This window comes from Pteronotus mesoamericanus, unplaced genomic scaffold, assembly GCF_021234165.1.
Source record: "Pteronotus mesoamericanus isolate MK-2021 breed Mesoamerican mustached bat unplaced genomic scaffold, CSHL_Meso_final scaffold_125, whole genome shotgun sequence".
Lineage (NCBI taxonomy): Eukaryota > Metazoa > Chordata > Mammalia > Chiroptera > Mormoopidae > Pteronotus > Pteronotus mesoamericanus.
The window spans coordinates 7,601,625-7,620,106 of record NW_026555304.1 but is presented as its reverse complement, the minus strand read 5'-3'; positions in this window follow the sequence as shown (position 1 = coordinate 7,620,106).

Here is an 18,482-nt window from a genome sequence, read left to right as displayed (position 1 = left end):
CCAAACTCATGTGCCCCAGAAGCCCTGCACAAAAATGCTTGTGTCAGCTAAGACTCCATGACCATGGAAAAGTCCATGGAGGGAAGGAAAGAATATGTTGTGGTCTATTCATAATGGAATGCCACACAGCCATCTAAATGACTGAGCAACAGGTCTGTACACAGCATGGATCCCAGTAACAAAGCTGTGTACAAAATCTAAAAATCAAGTCCTAGAAGACAAGATATAGACAATATGATATCCTTTTATATATAAAGTTCAAAAATAAGCAAAATAGAACAATATATAGTTTAGGTATATTCATTAAGAAGCAAGGATTGATCAACACAAATTTCAAGATAGTAAACATAGCTCTGGAAGAAGTAAGAAAAAGTTGCTGTTATCTTAAAACACATACTCAGTTTATTCCTTAGGCATTTTCCAGGTAAGCCAGGCAGTTAGCAAATGACAGTTTTAGGTAATGCTTTGCCCTGGGAGTTTTTGTCCACCAAGAAAATAGGTCATTTCAGTTTTCAATTTGTTGCTGAAGCATGTGAAAGATTTTTGTTAGTGCTGCCGTTGAGAATAGTCTTTTCTGTACAGTGGAAATTTTATGATACCTTGTGGAGTCATGAAGTGGACACATTTTGTACAAAACAATTAACATTTTTGCAAGGTCACTTAATAGGGGATATTTTTCTTTTTCTCTTGGCAACGACACCCAGTTAAGTAATTTTATTGTTCACTAGAATGCCTATCATTTCCATGTGGGATTCTATACAAAGGAGGGAAAGGCATGGATGGTGAGAAATAAGAAACAGACCTGCTCAGTCCATAGGCATGGGGATAAGCATTTCCTTAGCTTTGTGCTCGCTCAATGTTGTTCTAAGTCTGAGAGAATTCTTCCATTTTAATGACCCTGACTCTCAATACGTGGTAAAAAGAATGCTTCACAGTTAATGCCTTTCTGCCTTGAAAACTTACTGAGCCCCAACTGCAAAAGACAGGATTCTTTTTCTGCAACTGTTGTAAATATAATCTCATTATCACTGAAATAAAAGTGAACCTTCTGTTAGTGTCTGTTCTCACACACATTATCTTAAGTACATTCAGTGATCTACTATGGTGGATCATTCACTACAAAACAAGGAAAGAGGGTGACCTGCTGAGCAGCATCCTTAAAGCTCTCTAAACAAAGGGAAACTGAAGAATTTCAGCCCTAAATGAACAGCTTGCCAAAGGGGAACATTTTCCTAAATCAGTTACATTACCAAAATCCTAAGTCCCCTGAACTGGTACAAGAGTTAGCCCATTCCTTCTTAATTGGTGCTAAACATGATGAGTTGTGGAACCTCCCCCGGCTATTATTGGGCAGTGCACGCCTCTTGGAAGAGAGCACAGGGCAGAGTAACAAGTCCTTTTCTTTCTATTTTTCATATATATATATGGCAGAACCAACGTGGAAGGAGAAGCAAGAAGGAATTGGGATGTCTTGCCAGAGGCATGGGCACAGAAACCAGGCAGGAGCTCTGAGAGGGTGAGGTGAGCCACGAGAGGCTCTGGGATGGGTTCTGGGAAGTGAGGGCAGGAGGTCAGAGCCTCACCAAGGGCACATGGGCCATGAAGGCTTGTCATTCATCTACCTGATCACTTGTAAGATGAGATGCATGGAGTGAGAATGAGCCAGCAGAGGGGACAAGAGGAAGGGTGGTTGATCAGAACATCATGTGGAAATGCTAGATGAGTGTCCTTGAATAAGGGATTCAGAGAAAGGGGACGAGGGGTAAATGTAAGAGGTTCAGTGATAGGGCACCACCCTACTTCCTCTATGCACAGAGCAGGCATCTCCTGACAGAGGCATGTGTTGCACATCTGGCATAAAGAGAAATGATGCTGGGAAAAGCAGGTGTGGGACTGAAAGAGGTTACAGAAACAGCTCATCAGCTTTTTTGTGGTGAGAAGCCATAAAGCTGTGGGAGTACCAAGCTGTAGGATGAAGCCTTGCAGAGAGAGAAGGTGGGGGCTGCACAGATCCCAGGTGGGGCAGCTGTGTCGGAAGAACAAGAAGATAAGGAATTTAGAGGTGTAGAAAGGAGGTAAAATAGTGCACAAGTAGAACTGGGTTGTGAGAGAGGCAGTGAAACCTTGAGCAGGGAGTTAATGGACCAGAAACTCCATGAAGTCAGAGAATATATCATTCCATTTTAGTGTCTGCTCTCACACATATTATTTTAAGTAAGTATATTCAGTGATCTACTATGGTGGATCTTTCACTACAAAACAAGGAAAAAGGGTGACCTTGTTCCAAGGAAAGGAAAGGAAAGAGGGCTTTGGTTATATTCAGAGTTGTAAGTGGGTGGTTTCAGACAACGACAAGATGACCGTGTGGCATGGGTACCTACTGAGGTGGGTGAAAGTTGTTGATAGAGAACAACCAATTTACTTTGAGCACTGGCTGTTCACAAATACTCAAGTGATCCAAGATGCTGGCAGGAGTGTCTCCAACTGGTAGGAGAATTATATTTAATGTGGAATACATTCAAGGTCCAAAGAGCCACAAAAAAAGCAAGATGAAGATGATCAAACTCTTTCTCTAATAATATTATTCCTAAGGACCCATGCCTTCAGGAATGTTATCATGAATAAGGTATAGCCCTGGCTGGTGTGGCTCAGTGGATTGAGTGCCAGCCTGTGAACCAAAGGGTCACTAGTTTGATTCCCAGTCAGGCACATGCCTCGGTTGTAGGCCAGGTCCCCATTAGGGGATGTTTGAGAGGCAACCACATATTAATGTTTCTCTCCCTCTCTTCCTTCCTCCCTTCCCCTCTCTCTATAAATAAAAAAAATAAAATCTTTTAAAAACAGAATAAGATATAAAAGAATCCCTACAGCCTGTGTTCTGGGTTCTTGGTGTCATCACATAGCTTCTGGATCAACCCCTATCTGAACCTCATCCTTATTTTGTCAGACATGTTGTGATTTGGGCTCTCAAGCACTGTGGCCCTCAGCCTGGCTACAGTTCCTGTTTCCTGCTTGGTTGGTGTGTGAAGGCAGAGAGCTCCTAAGTTCACCAAGCCATAACCAGCTAAGACAGTGAGGACACCAATAGCCACCAGGATGGAGTTCAGCTTAGAGACCCCTGTAATCACATGAACCTCCCACAGCAGGTGCCATCTAGCAGAACAGGAGATTCCATGATAGTCTGAGATCTAAGTCTCCACCAGTCTGGGAGCATAAAAACTGAGTCGGACTTCAAGGAAAATGAGGAAATTAATGTGCCTTACTTATCAGAGTTGGTGGGGTCTGCAGCTCCAACCTACTGCTAATGATCACACAAATTTCTGTGGTGATTTGATCTTTCCTGGACTTTAGAAAACCAAGTCTGAAACAAAGGATTTGTGAAAAACATTAATAATATATTAAAATTGTATTTTTAAATTCCCTATTCTAAATCTAAGTACAAAATCAATAGACTAATGATGAAATAAAGCTGAAGAGATCAGAAGGAACTTATGTATTTTGACATAGATTCCCATAAATGTAGATTTGAGTGCATGTAAGGGTTATCATCAAACATACACGGTATCCAACTTCATCTACCATGAGGGTCTCAAAGCAGTGAAAACTAGGAGCAACAAGCCAGATCTAGCTCCCAAGTCTTAGTTTCTAGGAAACAATTTCAAAAAAATGGAACCACAACTCTCTGGAGAAATGGCTGGTTCTAGGACAGGGGCAAGGAAAATACAAAATGAACCAAGGACATCTTATTATGCCAGAAATTTTTTAAAAAAGTACTCGTAAAAAGAATGAAAAGATAACAAATTGGGGCATTTTGAAAGAACACCAGGATCCAACCTGGAAAAACTCCCAATGGCCAAAGCTGGAACAAATTGAGCAACAAAGGAAATAAAGAAAATATTAGATTGTGACCCAGAGAAGAAAATAAATATCTGTGAGTATATAGTAGTATAAATAAATGATTGAAAAATAAATAAATGGGGAAACCAGACAAATCTTCCCTCAAGAAGTCCAAATAATAAAAGTAGGAGCGCCTAGAGGAGGAGCACATCATCATGAGAACGCCACAATAATAACTGCCACCGGCAAAGTCCATGGGTGAAGCTGTAATTAGTAGGAAGACTTTAGAAAGGCACAGGATACTGGCACAGCCTCAAAGTATCTACCACAAAATGTTTATTAATTACCATGGTGGTTTTAACATATCCACAAACTCTTGATCAAACCTCCAGAAGGTGGATCTTACTTCCCTCTCCCATGAGTGTAAGATGGACTTAGTGACTGGCTTCTAACTTACTAAAAGAGAACCTTCACAGAGACTCCACCTTACTAGGAGATCCAAGTTACTGGCCTAACGGGGTCTGTCTGATGGTGTGTACCCCTTGATAGGAGGTGATGAAAATGCTGGGATAATCTCTCAAAAATCCATAACCCCAAAATAACCATGAGAATGCATTAGACAATCTTAAACTGAGGGACATTCTACAGAATACTTGACCAGTGCTCTTCAAAACCATCAAAGTCATGAAAACAAGGAGAGACTAAAAACTGTTATAGCCCCAGGGGAGCAAGAAGGTATACAATAAACACAATGTGGAATCCTGGTGGGATTCTGGGGTAGAAACAGGACATCAGTGGAAAAACAGATGGCATCTGGAGTCTGGACTTGAGTAAATAGTGTTAATCTCTTAGTTTTGACAAATGTCCTGTGGTTATATAAGATTTCATCATTAGGGAAGCTGAAAATGAGAATTTTCTGTACTCTTTTTGGCTTTTCTCAAAATTTAAAATTATCTCAAAATTTAAAAAAATTTAATAACAAGAAGGTAGATCACCACAGACTGGAGGATGAGAGGCTCTGGAGAAAATAGCAATAAATAAAACACCTGGTACATATGATGTGCTCAGAAAATGTGCCCTTGCCTCCCATCCTATGCCCTTCTTGCTGAGAAGACAGAATGGGCACCTAAGTCAGCCCAATGTTGCAGCCACTGAATGCAGTTTTTCCTTAACAAGGGTTGTATCACTGGAGAGCAGAATGAACAGGATAAATTGTGAGAGGTGGAATTTTACACTCAGAGGCCAACTCTGGACACTTTCACCCATGTGAAAGGCCAGTACCCCATGAAGTTACTAAGAATATCAGTACATGTACACATATTTAGCTACGAAGACATGACTGTAGAGCCTGTTCGTGACAATGTAGATGTCCTCCCACCCCAGGAGAGTACCGCGGTACTTGCTTGTGTTTGAGGTCCAGCTTGTCCCTCTATGTCCTCTGGATCCTGTTTTGATCCAGTTGTACTCATTCTCAAGGCCCCTGGTTCAGACCAGCTTCCCAGTCCCTGTGCCAGCTTGTCCCCCGTCCCCTGCAGCGGCAGAGAGCTTTGGGGAGTCAGGGCTGTTTGAATATGCTCCATGCTCTGTTGTGTTGCTTGTCTATGGCCAGTTCTCCTATGTGGGGACTGTGGGGGGGACTGGTCATGGTTTCCAGAATAGCTCTAAGGCACTGCCACTCCAAAGCACTTAAAGAGAAGCAGAACTAAACAAAAAATATTAACATCCCCATCAAAGAAGTTACTCAAAGAAGCACCCATGAGTGTATAGAAAGGAAATTAAGTTGAAAAAAGAAAAGATGCGGGGGTGCTGAGGCCATGCTGTGCACTGTGTGCCTGTAAGTTCTGTGGGAAGACTTCGGAGGACCAGCCAGAGAGCCCAGTGTCTGCACAGCCTGGTGACATCACTTTGGGACCCATGCCTCATTCAGGAACCAAGACCCAGCACTGCTTCCCAGAGAGGTTTTTTTCCTTGTCCAGCATCTGGACTCTGACCCTGGAGACTCCAGCTCAGTTTATTTTAAGACCAGCTATTCAACAATGCCTACGCACTCCCAGCTAATGGGCTAAGTTTGAAGGTGGAGCAGACATTCCCAGAGCAGAAATGTACACTCTGTACTTCCAGCTGCTCCCACTAGTGACTGAATGATGACTGTCCCATCAGTCCATGAGGCCCTCACTGGCTCCACCTACCCATGGCCACATGCTCAGAAGACAGGTATTTATATCCTTTGCTGGAGAACAGGATCCCCAATACTTGCGCAGAGAAGAGATAAGCAGGAGTCTCACGCTAAAAAAATAGCATCAGGCTATTTGCAACACAAAGGCACAATTTTTTAAAAATGTAAGTATGAATTTATATATATATTCAAATGGAGGTATAAATTCTCCAAGAAAAATGGAGTTCAACTGTTCACATTTCAAATGTGCCAACACCCCCAACACTTTGCACAGCGAATGTGCACACACTCAAATGATTATGTTAAAAGGGTTTTTGGTTTCCTCCCCTCAAAAAAGTGACTGTACCTCACAATGCTCTTTCAAACTTAAACAACCTGCCTAAAGAGCTCACTTTTCTTTCAGGATTTACCTAATCTATCTTTAGAATATTTCAAAGAGAAAGTCCAGGCTGATTTTACAGACATGCAGACTTGAGTAAAAAGGGACTTGTCCAAATTAGTACCTGCCATTAGGTCAATACATTTGGAAAACTGTCTTATTAGCTGGCTGGCCAGATCCCAAGGGCTCTTTCCTGCCACCAGCCTAGCGTCTCAGCAGAAAGCTGACAACCTTCACCGCATCATCATGCCATCCTCACCCAGTGGGGCCATCTCCACACTCCCTCCACAAGGCCTGCAATCTCACTTTTAATACCACTGACTGGAAACCATTTGCCCTATAGCCATGACATGTACCTCCTGCCAGGTCAAAGATCCTTTTGAAACTTGTATAAAAGCTGAGAACAAAGGCTCTTATTCTTAGAAGTATTCTGCATTCCTGCCCCAACGTACCAGTGACATCTTTCCAGCCAATCTCAGCAGCTGCTGCTTCTCCTTTCTCACCTGCCAGACTCTCCCCTGCCCCCCATTACCTCAGACTTTCTCAAGAGACCACGCCTAATCTAGGTGGTTCCTGCTCCCCATAAAGTCCTCAGGGCTCCACAGGCTCCTGCCTCCCTGGGTGGCACTGGGCTCCTCTCACACTCAACTGGGTCACAACCAACTGAAATCATGGGAGCTTGTGCACACTATTCCATTATTTGTGTCTTTCACCATAACACATTGGTGCAACTTGCTTGTACAAACACATGTGAGACAGAAGCAAACAAGGCAAAACCTTTTTTATAAAATTTTACTTAAATATATTCACTGTTATTATCTGTTTAAAATGATCAAGAATAGCACAGATTTAAAGCTCAGGAAAATGAATGCTCTGTTATCATTGTCTGCAAAACATGCACCACCCCTGGACAGGTGGCTCAGTTGATTGGAGCATCATACTGTATAAAAAAAAAAAAAATCAAAAGACAAAAAACATAAAACAAAGACACACACACACACACATACACATACCAGTGAGACAGGTCTCATTTAAGACTTAAGAAATTCAATGATATGGCTGTTTGATCACTTCTATTTTTATCCTCATTGTTTTTAAGAATGAGGAGAGATGGAAGGGTGGTATGAAAAGAGTGAGCTATGACAAAAAGGAAGTCCTAGTTCAATAAAGGCCAAAATGCAGAATCTGAACACTTAAGATAGCCATAGAACATACAGAAGTATTTTTTGTTGAGTAAGGACCAAACCACAGGTAAAAAAAGAACAAGTCATAGTGGCTAAGGATGGCAAACATGGCGTGAATTAGCTGTGGATATTAAAATTTTTTTAAATTTTTATTTTTTAACGTTTTTGTCTCCATTTTCCAGCTATCACACCCCTCTGCCCCACCCACTCCCACCCTCAATCATACCCACCTTTAGCTTTGTCCATTGTCTTTTATACATGTTCCTTGATCACCCTTCCCCTCCGCACCTCCCCGTTATCCCCTTTCCCTTCTCCTCTGGCTACTGTCACTTTGTTCTTTATTTTAATGTTGCCGGTTATATTTTCCTTGCTTGTTTGTTTTGTTAATTAGGTTCCACTAATAGGTGAGATCATATGGTATTTGTCCTTCACCCCCTGGCTTATTTCACTTAGCATAATGCTCTCTAGTTCCATCCATGTAGTTGCGAAGGGTAGTAGCTCTTTTTTTCTTTCTGCTGAGTAGTATTCCATTGTATAAATGTACCACAGTTTTTTGATCCACTCCTCTACTGATGGGAACTTAGGTTAAACTAATGGCTATTTTCCTAGCTAATTCTTAACTGATTAGGAGTAACCCAGATTCTTAAAAATCTATCCCAATATGACAGGGGCTCTCAAAGTGTGGCACCAAGACCAGCAGCATCTGTGGGTCTTCTAAATTGATAATTGGGTGAAATATTGAATATGATGATTGATGGGTCCAAAAGAGAGCCACCCAAGAAAAGATTGGGTTATTAGTGCCAACCTTTTACAGAAGGAGCCAGAGGTCACAGTTGAGCCCTCCTTATCCCACCTTGTCTGAATCCACCATACCCACCCAGATTTCTGGCGTCACAGGCAAGAAATCAGGGTTTTAAGGTGACTCAGACATAATGTCTGTCCTTCTCCCAGGAGGATTTTCAGATCTTTTCAATTCAACAGCCTATGGAAAACTCTGTTCCCAAAGGTGTGATCAGCAGGATGCTGAGAAATGATGGCTAGCTCTCATCCCAACCACAACCACATCCTGTTACCTCCTAACTGGATCAGAAGGCTGCCATGGGTTGGGGGGAGATGGCAAGGCAGAGGGGCTCCTGTGCTTCACCTGTCTTAGTGTCTGTGCCTTAATCTGCCCTCTCCTGAGACCTCATGCTGTCACATTCCACAGAGTAACTGCGGGCAACCCCTTATCCAGGTTGCTTTCCCTCCATCTTGTGGATGAAATACCACAATTAGACACTCATTCTTTTCTCACCACAGAAGAATTCAAGATGCTCTTGCTTCTCAATGCATTCATTACCCATGGGCCACCTAGGGACATTTATTACAAATAAAAATGAAAAGCAGCTTCCTGAGATCACCAGTTCCAAAGATTTGGAGCCAGAGCCCCAGAAGCTGCATTTAGTTCTCCATTTGCTTCGGCACACTGCGGTGTAAGACCCAGACAAAGTAAGCCTTGTCTTTGTAAATGTAAAAGGCAACATAGAGGAACACATCTTCTTCTCTCCGCCACCTCCCCCAGGCTCCACACATTCATTGTCATTCTGAGAACAGGCTTCTTAGACTGAAGAGGTGGGAGTAAGGAGGCAGGAATGCTCACAGGTAAAGCTTAGACGGAGACAGAGAAGAAAGGCTCCTAACGAGAGGTGAGCCTCAGGGCAGTGGGGCAGAGGCAGTGATATTTTCTCCACTGTGATCTGCCTGCTTCAACCTCCATCCTCCATCCTGAATCTGACAGCTCCAGGGAGAGGTCGCTGTTCTCCGTCTTTCATGTCTGTGTGCAGTGCCTCTCCGTGAACACTGACAGACCATTTGAAGAGGACTGCTAAACAGGGAGCACCACCTTCCATGCAGAAACACCTAACTGCCCCTGAGTTTCCAGGATGGGTTTATCCAGGTCTGTGCCAGACTAGGGTGAGAGTGGGAAACTCCCCTGTACCTTTTCTTTTTTGTTTGTTTTTAATTAGTTTTTATTGTTCAAATACATGTGTCTCCGTTCTCCTGCCACCACTTTCCCCTGCCCCACCCACCCCCACCTCCCCAGCCTCAATCCTTCCCCACCTTGGCTTTATCCATGTGTCCTTCACACTTGTTCCTTGATCAGACCCTTCTCCTTCCCCTCCCCCGCTACTCACTCCCCACCCCCTCCTCCCCGTCCCTGTTGGTTTCTTCTTTCTTTCAATGTTGCTGGTTATATTTTCCTTGCCTGCTTGCTTTGCTGATTAGGTTCCACTTATAGGTGAGATCATATGATATTTGTCTTTCACCCCCCAGCTTATTTCACTTAGTATAATGCCCTCCAGATCCATCCATGCTGTAGCGAAGGGTAGTAGCTCTTTCTCTTTCTGCTGCATAGTATTCCATTGTGCAAATGTACCATAGTTTTTTGATCCACTCATTTACTGATGGTCACTTAGGTTGCTTCTCCAGCACGTTTTCATTCAGAGCCTTTGCTGGGCCTATCCCCAGTTCTTCTGATGGCCTAGACAGCACCAGGTCCCACACAGGATCACCCTCCCCAGGACCTGGCCCAGGCCACATGGAACTCACTCTGTGGCCTTGAGGGTGTCCAAAGTCCTGCAACCAAGAGAGGACCGGGTCCAGGTCCCAGCCTTCTGAAACCAGTCACAGAAGTGAGTGGGGCTGGGGCTGGGGCTGCTTTAGGGGAGACATCGGGCAGCTCATCTCACCTCTTCCCCACTTGACTTTTCTAAGGGACCCCTGTAAATTTGCAGCCCTTTGTCCGTGGGGATCAGCAGACAGCCAAGACATGTTCCTATGAAGTACAGAGTTGCCCCATCAGTGGAGTGGGCATCTCGGCCAGGACTGTTACAGTCCTGAAAATACCATCACACAAGCACACACACACTTTAGGGATGCTCTGGAATTATGTTACTTTGAACTCCTTCAGAAGCTCTACATCAGTGATTCCCACTGCATATTTTTTATGATTGAATTTATTGGAGTTATTGATGAGAGAGACCTGGTTCTTCCTGTTGATGTATGTAAAGAATTACAGGTCAGTAAATCTATTAGCACGCAATCAGGGTTTATTAGTGATCTGTTCCCATGGAAGAGAATGTGCCTAGCTAAGGTGGAGGGGGTGGGAGGGCGGTGAAAAGTGTAAGTTCAGGGTAAAACAGGGCGGCACAAGTAGGGGTAGCTGAAGGCCAGGGTGGCAAGCTCATGGGTAGCCAGAGACTGGGTGTCCTGAGGCCAGGCAGCCTGAGGCTGGGCAGCCAGAGAACCAAGAAAGCAATTCCTATTTCCTGAGGGCTTGTATAGTTGATGGGATGGGAGTAAAAAAATTACATATTGATTGACAGGTAAATGTGATGCCAGCTTTCCCCAGAGTGATGTGACTGCCCAAACTTACGTATGTGTGGGGGTCTCTTAGCCCAAATCCTCGTCTTGCTCCAGGCTCCATTTGTTCATCTTGTAAAACAGATATGTGACAGGAGGCAGTTTATTAGAGTTGGGGTAGTTACCCAAAGTTATTTTTGGGCTCTTCGGGCACTGCGGACCCTCTCCTTCATTTCAGGATGAAAGTACAGTTTCAAGGCTTTCTTTCCCAGGTATTGGAAACAGTACATAGAATTTCAAGGACTTCCCTCCTTCCATGTTAGCATGGTGTTTCTCATGTTATTGAGAGTACACCTGGTAATACTATCAGACCAGGTTCAGGACTGCCGACTTAGTGGGTGAGACATGTCTCCCTCCTCCTCCCAGCCTTGGTTTGCTATTCATTCTACCTAAGTGATAAAAGGTGTTTCCTGGTAACCAGGTTGCTGGATACTGGCCAGCAACAGCAGCAGTCTCATAGCAGTTCTTCCTATGCTGTCTCCTGCCTCAGGGTGACATTGGTTAATAAGATTTATAGGTTTTGAGTGTATATTTCTATGATACATTATCTGTATATTGCATTACGTGTCCACCACCCAAAGTCAAGTCATCTTCCATCACCATATATTTGACCCCTTTTACCCTTTTCTACTCCTGACCACTTCCCTCTGGTACCCACCATACTGTTGTCTGTGTCTATGACTTTTTGTTTGTTGTTTTTCTTGTTTGTTCATTTGTTCCTCTCAGTTCTATATCCCACATATGAGTGAAATCATATTGTTCTTAATTTATGCTGACTTATTTCACTTATGTAGCCCCAATGTCCATCCATGTTGTATCAAGTGGCAGTATTTCATTGTTTCTAATGGCTGAGTAGTAAACCACCAACAAAAAATAAAAGTAATCAACCAAATGGGAGAAGATATTTGCAAACAACAGTTCCAACAAGGAGTTAATATCCAAAATATATAAAGAACTCATACAACTCAACCCAAAAAAACAAACAATCTAATTAAAAAATGTGCACAGGACCTGAACAGATACTTCTCTCAAGAATGTGTATAAAGAGCCAATGGATAAATGAAAAGATGCTCAACTTCACTAGCTATTAGGGAAATGCAAATCTAAACTACAGTGAGATACCATCTCACACCTGTTAGAATGGCTATTATCAATAAGACAAGTAATAAGTGTTGGAGAGGATATAGAGAAAAAGGAACCCTCATTCATTGCTGGTGGGAATATAAGCTGGTACACTGGGAAAACTGTATGGTGGTTCCTCAACAAATTAAGAATAGAGTTACTGTATGACCCAGCAATCCCTTTTCTGGGTATCTTCTGGGTATTTACTTGCAGAGATATATGACCCCTATGTTCATGGCAGCATTATTTATGATGGCCAAAACATGGAAACAACCAAAGTGTGCCTCGATAGATGATTGGATAAGCAAGATGTGGGTCATATATCTCACTGCATTTTGGTCGTCACAACTGGGAGGAAGGTATGCTACTGGCATCTAATGGGTGGAGGTCAGGGATGCTACTCAACATCCAACAGTACACAGGTCAGGCCCCACAAAAAAGAATTATCTGGTGCAAATGTCAGTAGTCCAAGGATAAGACACCTTGCTCTACCATTCTTTGATTTTTTTAATTGATTTGTTTTTCAATGATACAATTAAAAAGATCTCTCAAGCATGCTGCACTTTTTCGTGTCTCCATGAATTGCACCTTGTCTGGGCACTGCAAGTCCCTGTTTCACCCCCACCCCTGCCTGCTGGATGGAGCCCTCTGACCCCACCTGGATCCAGGCTGTTAGTGTTGGTGTCTCAGTTTGGGTCCTTCCCAACACAGATGCTGAGGTCAAGTTTAGTTTCTGTAGTTCATTTGGAGATGATTTCAGGAAGTACTTGTTTAGGGAGGGGGAATGAGGGCCAGTGAAGAGTGTGGGGATGAGGTCTTATGGACAGTTAGGGCTCAGTCCTGCAGGCAGCCTTTCAGAGACTGGGGAGACCCCTTCATCACCATCTCCCAAGGGGAAAGGAAGATGGTAATCCTTGATGAGGGTTGATTCCAGGCACCGACTCCCCAGCCCTTTCCCACAATAGAGACTGGAGCTTTAGGAAGCTTCTGTGGGAGGTAGCTACAGGTGGCCTCTGGGTGGGTGTCCAGCTGACCTCCCCCAGTAAACATGGCTGGGGGATTCCTGAGCAGCCCTCTCCTCAGCAGCATTCTTATCACACTGTAACCATTACCCTATAAACTCCTAAAAAGCAGTATCTCCTTGCTTAGCTTTGTGTCCTCAGAGCCTGTGGGTAACCCTCAAGAAATACTTATAACACAAGGAAGGACCCGAGGGCCTGCAACATCCACCCTAATGGCTGAAAAAGAGATGAGTTACTCGGTTTCCACTGACCCTGCCTGCTTTTCCAAAACAATAAGAAATGCACTGTGAGAGCCAATTTGCCAGTCCACTTTAAAATAATAATTGAAAATGCACTCCGTGCTCAGTATTGATTCGGACAGCCAGGAAGGGAAATGGTATGGAGTTTGATCCCTGCCAAAGAGGACCAACATCAAATTAAGAAGACTCATGCCCACAACTATTCTGCCGGCTCCTGGGCTGGAAGTAAGCTGCATGTGAGTAGCTAGGGGAGAAAAATCAAAGCCACAGGTATTTAAAAGATCTTGAGTCATCTTGTCTACCTCTGCCTTTTCCCTCCTAATTTTTTTTTCAAATTTCTCAAATAAACAGAAAAACTGGAAGATTTTTGCTGTGAGCATTCATATGCATGCCACTTAGATCTTATCATTCACTTACCTCCTGTGCCTTATCACACGTCCCTCTGCCTTTCACATGTCCACCTCTCCAGCCACCCATGCACCCCACCCTCTCCCCTTCAGCTCGATGACCAAGTTAATAAGCTCCAGCTTCATGTCATACTTGTTCAGGGAAGATAGAGAATAGACATCACAGTAACTCAAAGAGGCTTAGAGTTCAGGATGAAAAAGATGAACCTCTTTTAAGAAAACTTCCTGCAGGTCACATGATAAAGAACTTTAAAGTTGTAAAGTTGAAAATTGCTTATAGCAGTTGCTGGCCAAGTTGTTCTCACTTTCACCGTCAAAATACTGGGGATTGGTCATACCAGTGAGCACATTGTAGGCAGCCTGATTATGGCAGAACATTGCCTCAGGACGTAAGAGTAAGGTCTGCACCTGTGTAGGCTCATGGGAGAATGGGGCCCCTTCATGCTGTGAACCCCTCAGCAGAGCCTGCCATCTGCAATTCTGACCATCAGAAGATGGTGCCCAGGAAAACCCACCCAGAAAACACCAGTATGGACTTCAGCTGCTGGAAATTTATTGTTTGACATTTTGAAAATTAAACTTGTCATTTTTGCAGGTATTATTAAGCATGTATCATTGAATTCCATAAAATGGATGCAATTATGTGACAATGATGTGAGTTTCTGAGCATTTATTTATAGAAATTTATAAATTCTTAATAACTGTTGATATAATCAAAGGTTTGAAAGTAGAAGAAAATGTCTGAGACAGTTTCAGCCTGGCAGGAGAGAGATAGACCTTCCTCATCAGGCCCTCCAAAGCATTTGGCACCAAATGATTTTATTTAAAGGCAGAATCAATATAAGGGAAAATTTAAATAAAATCAAGCTAAGAAGCCCAAGACAGTAAGTAACGGGCACAGATGTTTTACAAAATCAATTTTGGTATAAATGTAAATTGAGTTTCTGAAATACAAAACAGAAATTGGAAAGGACTTCCATAAAAAATGAGAGATGAATTGGAGCTTTGGCAGTGGTCTCTCAGCTAGCCAGATTGCATAGCCCCAAATGCTGTCTCCTTCCTATGACAGTTGTGGGCAAGAAGCAGAACGTCTTGGGACTTTTGGAGAAGGGTCCACACTGGATTAGGTTCAATGAGGCCACTCTCATGGGGAACTAGCATAAAATGTGTTCCCGGGCTGACCACAGTAAATGGCCTTTCTCAGGTTAACTGACTCTTTGTCTCTTGGTGAATAATACAGATTCTACAAGGTGACTTGTGACATTATTTTATTCTGTCTGAATTCGTAAGATGGGAAGCCAGTGAGTACAGACACAAGCACTCTGAGGCATCTGCCCATGCTCATCACTTGGAGTGCTCAGTTGAACAGGTTGCCTGCATCCAAGTGACCTCTGTGTTGTCAGCGGTGTAGCACCTCTCAGAGGTCTCCTGAAGCACCACAGTCTTTCCTTTCATCCTGTTTTCAGGTCCCTGCTCTTGTTTCCCAGCTTCGATCTAAATTGCCAGTCACTAAGAAGAGATGAGTGATTTCAGGAAGGTTTCTTAATTGTTAAGAGTTTTTTTTTTTTACTTGCTTAAGAAGTCTTTATTTAAGAAACCTTATTTAACAAAAGTGAATTATGACCTTTTAAATCTATAAATTAAGGAGTGGCATTTTCAGTTACTTGCAAGATAATTGACAGGATTTTAATAGTTTCTCTGATACACATAAATGCTTGCTTAAAACAGAGATCCAAACCTAAATCATTAGACAACACTGATCATAGAAAATCAATTACTAATGAAAATGAATCATCTCCAAAAGAATAATCTGCCATTGGGCACATTAATTGAATTTACTAAAAAATTGATTCATATATAGATTTTGATGTCATATACTTTGCAGAGGTGTAACGGGGCACAGTCAGGGCCCCTCCTCAAAGTATGTTTGTAATGGGGTCCAGAGATTGGGGTGTCCAAGAAAAATATATTCCCCACCCCAGGGAAGGCTGCCATGGGGGATGGGAGCCTTGAGCAGGGCCATTGAGAAGTCAGTTTGCCTGTCAATAACAGGATAACTTCGTTCCTCCTTTGCAAAGAGGATTATTTGGCATATCACCAAAGCTAATCAGGAAGGTTTAAAAGTAATCAGAATGTAACTGGGAAGGAGAGAGGAGAGACAGGGGTCTGCAGGAGAGTAAAAGGGACACAGATTCTGGGGAACAGTGTGAAGACCACAAGGGAAGAAAGAGGGGAGAAAGGACTCTTGCTAGTGGGCCAGGAGAAGGTGCCACATGGTTAGGGATTAAGAGCTGGAGATCGCGGCGATGTAGCGAATGGTGCTGAGACCCGAGAGAGGCTTGCCTAGCCGAGCCCCGGACTTATGTTCTTTTTTTTCTTCTGAAGAAGGGTACCCTGACCAGTCTGACTGGCCTAACTGTGCAAAGCGGGGAAGGTATGTGTGCTGGTGGTTGTTTCGAAGGGATTTTGAGGTTTAAGGGTGACATTTAGCCGTTAATCAAACTTGTATAACTTTCGAATAAATAGTTCCTTTTTCTTTTCACCAAACTCTGCCATTCAGAGCAATAATTCCAAGGGCGGCAGGCAAAGGACCCACAACCGAGGGGTCCTGGGGAAGGAGGATGTCATTGTTTTGGTAATAGCTATCTGGGCACGCCACCCACCCCCCAACCGCCACGGGTCCTTTTATTCGGTAACAGAGGCAAGACGAAACACATTTTTACCAGATAGCCTGAACAGAAACGTTTTCACTTAATTAGGCTTTCCATAAATTACTGAGAAATATTGAGAAGTTAAGGTTCTTACCTTGATGAGCACTCTCTGTAGTCCAACTTCCAAGAAGAAGTTTGGGAGAGGTGACTACTCAGAAATTCTTCCCAAGCAAGAAATGTCCTCATTTCTAAGAGACAGAGAGAGCCAACCTTAGGAAGGAAAATCCCATAAAAAACCAACAGATTGAGTTGAATGTCAGCCTTTATTTTGCAAACCTTGTGCCAAGTGACAAGAATGTCCTGGCTTTGAGGACCATCCTTGAAAAGTATCCAGAATGGGAACTGTCCAGGCCTCCTGATGTGATTTATTCTTATGCTACCCCTTCTGATTGCATTGTACTTATTCATCATTTCAAAGTACCCAGGAATCTCTGCTGCATGTGGGGTTTCTGATTCATGTATGCTGGATTCCCATACATACTCATACGTATTAAATTTAATTATTTTCTCTTACTAATCTATCTCAAGTCCATTTGATTATTAGAGCAGCCAGAAGAACGTTGGGGGTAGAAGAAAGTGTGTCCCTCCCCCACAGTTGGCATTGTGAGCCGGGTAAGTCACCGGTTGGAACCCTACGTTTTCCCATGAGGGTGCTGCAGATGAGGAGATCCTGGGACATCTGTCACAAGCCAACAAAAAGTAAGGAAGGGTTCTTCTATGTCAGCACTACCCCAGGTCTCTGTCTGTAGGATCCAGTGGAAGTGAAAGTGGTAAGAATCTTTTTCTCTTGCCTAAATTTAATAGATTAGCAAGGGAAAATATTTGTCATAGTAGCTTCTTGGACTAGCAACTCTTGGTTACTAGGACTGAGTACTCATTGGTTTTGTTTGTCTCTCTCTGTCTGGTTTCTTTCCTTTCATCTTGTTATACGTCCAGAGAGCTTGGCCTTATGATTAGTGAGAATATTTTCTCTCTGACTTCTACAATCCAGAGGGTGCTTTTTCAAGGTGGATCTTGCTTTCTACTCAGCCATGAAAAGCTTTCAAGGAGTTTTCTGTGTCTATCCTCTTCCTCCCAGAGAGAATCTATTTCCAACAGCTGGAGGATACATATGCATCTGGTGGCCAACAAAATAGACTCTGGATCCAAGCTTAGGAAATCTTAAACCTTATTCTACTCAAGGAGGAAAGCACATGATTCCTTGTGTTTTGGAACAGCTGTTGAAAGACAAGGCTTCCCATCTTTTGTAGTTTAACTCTGCAAATGAACTGCTAGATCTGTGATTGCTTATCTTTCTACTCTTCATGGAAGCATTTTGCTTCCCTAGTAAGATCATAAAAGGCTATTGTTTGAATTGCTAATAAAATACTATAATTACTGGTCAGATGATGAATACCTAGAATTGGAAAAATTTTCAAATTGAAAATTTTTAGAGAGCTCTCATATTGGTATTTTAACTAGCCATTAAGACACACACTTAATAAAATGGAAGGACAGAGAATAGAACAAAAGTCAAAGTCCACTCTGACCCCTCTCCTATTTACCTTCAGATAGTTGCAGACATTACAAAATACCAGGACATTAGAAATAATATTGCTCAGCACTTAGGAAGAAAAATAAAAAAACAAGTCCAAAGAAATGTAACTAGTTTTAAGCCTTTTGAATTTGCCATTTAGCTTTTTGGAACTTATAGATGCTAATTCAAATATTAGATTAATTTACTAGAGAATTTTTTAAAAGACAGAAGGGAAAGTTAGAGATTTCCCAAGGTGGAAATTTTTAAAGGTTATTAAGATAAAAGATTATGAGAATCTGTATTTTAACAGATTTTAAAGGACTAAATAAATAACAGAAATTTTAAATAATTAGAAACTGATTGTTTAAAAGTCTAATAGGGAAAAACATTGAAGAGGGGCACTGAAAAACCACAATTGGCTAGTCTCCCATGTCTAACCCCCTTTTTCCAGCATACTTAAAGCTGTCAAGAGCAAATGAGCCAGGGC